Source organism: Orycteropus afer, unplaced genomic scaffold (assembly GCF_000298275.1).
Source record: "Orycteropus afer afer isolate SDZICR_OR568_19922 unplaced genomic scaffold, OryAfe1.0 scaffold00445, whole genome shotgun sequence".
NCBI classification, from domain to species: domain Eukaryota; kingdom Metazoa; phylum Chordata; class Mammalia; order Tubulidentata; family Orycteropodidae; genus Orycteropus; species Orycteropus afer.
In genome coordinates, this window is record NW_006922032.1 from 1598640 (window position 1) to 1602381 (window position 3742).

Genomic DNA, 3742 nt, shown 5'->3' on the forward strand with positions numbered 1-3742 from the left:
AATATGTTAAATAGCTTACAATTAGCATCCCAGTTAACAGATTATTAGCAAGATAACTGTGATCATTCTCATAATTTCCACAAAAATAAATATATACAGCATTCAATTAGAAATTGAGGAAAGCCATCAGTGTTAAAACAAGAATTATATATTTCAGAATAGTTATGTTTCTATATTTTTGTGCTATTTTTTTTCCAAAATAGCCTAGATTCAAATCAGAGAACCACTATTTGCTAATAATGTGACCTCATGAAATTATTTAGCTTAATCCTAAACTTCAGTTATTAATAACTATCCCATAACATTTTTATCATGATTAAATAAAACAGTGCATGTAAATTACTTATCACTGTTCCTGCCATATATAAAGTATACAGAAAAGGTAAAAATCATCATCATCGTCATCATCACCATCATCATCATCATCATTCTTGTAAGTGTTGTGTTTTTATGCAAATAACAAGCAAGTGATACTATTTTTACAAACCATGCAACCTCCTCGCACATTAGCTTTATTTGTGCATTATGCGTGCTTACATGGGTGTCTTTTTTGTGGAAAACATGGTATGTTTTTCTTAAGGAAGTTGAACAAGTTTGACTCAAGCCACGAATACAAACAAGGCTACTAAGTTTAAAAAGTGAGAAAAAAGAGGCAGTTGCATAAAAAATCATCTTATATCAAACGTGAAAAATAGTGAGACTGCTTAAAAGAAGCAGTAAATTACTTCATGCATTTATAACTTTAAAAGTGCTATGTGTATGATGTGACTAGTTAGATAAATCATATAATCCTACCATTCTTGACAGTGTAAATACATCATTTATCCTATTATTAATTTCATCTACTGTTTTTATATTGGGAGCTCTGGTAGCATAGTGCCTAAGGCACTTGACTGCTAACTAGAAGCCTGGTGGTTCAAACCCACCAGCCACTCCTGGGAAGGAAGATGGGGCAATCTACTTCCGTAGTGATACTGCCTCAGAAGCCCAAGGAGGGGTCACTATGAGTCAGGTCCGACTCGATGGCACATAACATTTTTGTATTATTCTTAATGTGTTAGGAAAAGTAGGGTCATGGCCTATAGTACAAAATAGTAATTAAGAATCTAACTTTGGGTTCAGATAGCTGCAGTTCTGTCTGTGATACTTACCAGCTGTATGATCTCTGGGCTACCGTTTTCACATTTATAAAATGTAGAATATATGAGCACTCAGTAATGGTTAAACACTTGGCTGCAAACCAGTAGGTAGGCAGTTTGATTCCATCAGTGGCTTCGGGGAGAAAACACCTGGCGATCTATTCCTCTAAAGATTACCACCTGAGGCACTTGACTGCTAACCAGAAGGCTGGTGGTTCAAACCCACCAGCCACTCCTCGGAAGGAAGGTTGGGCAATCTATTTCAGTAGTGATACTTCCTCGGAAACCCAAGGAGGGGTTACTATGAGTTGGGTCGGACTCGACAGCAAACAACAACAACAACAAAAGATTATCAAAAAAAAACCAAGCTCACTGCCATTGAGTCAATTTGAACTCATAGCGATAGAGCCTTGAAAATCCTATAGGGCAGTCCTACTTTGTCCTATAGGGTGACTATGAGCTGAAATCAACTGGAAAGTATACAGCCACCACCACCACAGGAGTCCCTGGTGGTGCCAATGCTTACACACCCACCCACTAACTAAAAGACTGACTGTTCGAACCAGTACACGTGCTTTGGAGGAAAGGCCTGGGACCTGCTTCTGCAAGGCCACTGCCAGGAAAGCATGTAGAGTGCAGTTCTACTCTGCAACAAATGGGATCTTTCTAAGTCAAAACTGATGCCAAGACGAATGGTGTGCTTTGGGTTTTGATCTCACTCAATCATTTACTAACTGTGAATTTGGACAAATTACTTTACTTCTCTTTGTTCCAATTATCTTGCCTGTAAAATAAGTTATAGTAAAAGTAGCAATTTCAATCAATCACTTGAGGACTAAATAAATTTATATGTGAATGATGTAATTTTGTGTCAAATTAGCTAGGCTGCAGCATCTGGTTGTTAAAACACTAGTATGGGTGCTATAGTTGCATGTGATTAAAAAAAAAAACAGGTAGCCTTAAGGTAAAGCAGATTACCTTCCATAATTTGAGTGGGCCTCAATGAATCAGTTGAAAGTTCAGAGTAAAAAGCGAGTTTCCTATCTGTGTTCTGCTTTTAGACCAGACATAGACATTTTGCCAGAATTCTCTCTCTCTTTACTTTTTCCCTTGCCTGACATATTGCACAAAGGGCCTGGAGGGGACATCTTCTGACCTCCTCTAACTTCACAAGAGGATGACAGAATCACAATCAGCAGCCCAAGGCTTATTCCTGTGAGGCCAGACATGCCACCACCCTCCAGCCTTTTACCAATTCTGATACCAACCATCCCTCCCACAGTACTCACTACTTCTCTGCTGGATCTGATAATTCACTACAATGGCCACACAGAACTCACAGATAATATTCACAATTATAGGGAAGTAACAGGCTACAATTCAGGTTCAAGAACACTCTCAGGATACAATTCTTTGATCAGGACAGTCTGCCCTCTGCTGTGCCCTCATGCCTCTCTGGCCCTTGGCCTCTCAGCCTGGCCTCTGTCCTGCTTGGACAAGTGTCAAAAAGCTCTTTTAGCTATCCTGATAGGTATATCTAGGTGCACCCTAATCCATCAGCCAGCCTCCTGCCCAAGGGCACTCAGCTTTCTCACTCCATGGGCTGGAAAAAACCCGCTGCTCTGTCTCATGCCTCTTGGTTCCACGGCTGCCATCTCTCTGCAAGGGCATGTCTCTGCCAGGGCACCTCTCTGCCAAGGAGGTCCAGCACAGGGATCTCACTCACATCCAAAGACACACTCCACTTCACCGCCAGCTCTTCTCTCTTGATGGCAATGAGATCCCCCCTCTAGGAGGGCTCATTTTAAGCCTGGCAGAGAGACTAAACTAACCAATTCCAACATGAGAGTTCTACACACCTTATTAGCATGGTCACACCCCAGTAATCTGGTGGAAGTTACAAAGACTATGGCTAGAAAAGCCATACCAGGTAATTCACTGTGTCGCACATGCAGATTTTAAAATGCAAGTCTGCAGGAGTCTCCAGTCCGTTTCCTAACCTAATGATCTTGGACTTGTCACAACTGCAAGAGGCAGTTCCTCAAAGTAAATCAATCCCTCTATAAATCTGTATCTAGTTGTACAACTCACTGTCTCTATTTCTCTAGAGAGTTCTGACTAAGACATTATGCACAGTGAATAGAACAATACTTGGAATATAATAACCACTCAATATAGTGGTGGTTTAAGCCCACCAGCCACTCCTCAGAAGGAAGGTTGGGCAATCTACTTCCATAGTGATACCTCCTCAGAAACCCAAGGAGGGGGTCACTATAAGTAGGACTCAACTCGATAGCAGTGAGTTTGTTGTTGGTGAGTAGTGTAGTAGCAGCAACAGTAGCAGCAGTGGTAATGACAGTAATATAAAGAAGTAAGCAAAAACAAAAAAATGTCTAACATAGCCCAGTTAAAAAACAAAACTGCTGCCTTTAAATTAATTTTGACTCATAGTGAGCTTATAGGACAGAGTAGAACTGCTCCCATAGGGATTCCTAGGCTCTAATCCTTATGGAGGGAGCTCTGGTAGCATAATGCCTAAGGCACTTGACTGCTAACCAGAAGGCTGGCAGTTCAAACCCACCAGCCACTCCTCGGAAGGAAGG

At 40.9% G+C, this 3742-nt stretch overlaps 1 protein-coding gene across 1 annotated transcript in view; it reads right to left on the reverse strand.

The window, feature by feature from the left end:
* CCSER1 (coiled-coil serine rich protein 1) overlaps positions 1-3742 on the reverse strand; it is a 958389-nt gene that overhangs the window by 952373 nt on the left and 2274 nt on the right. The gene's annotated exons all lie outside the window — the stretch shown is intronic.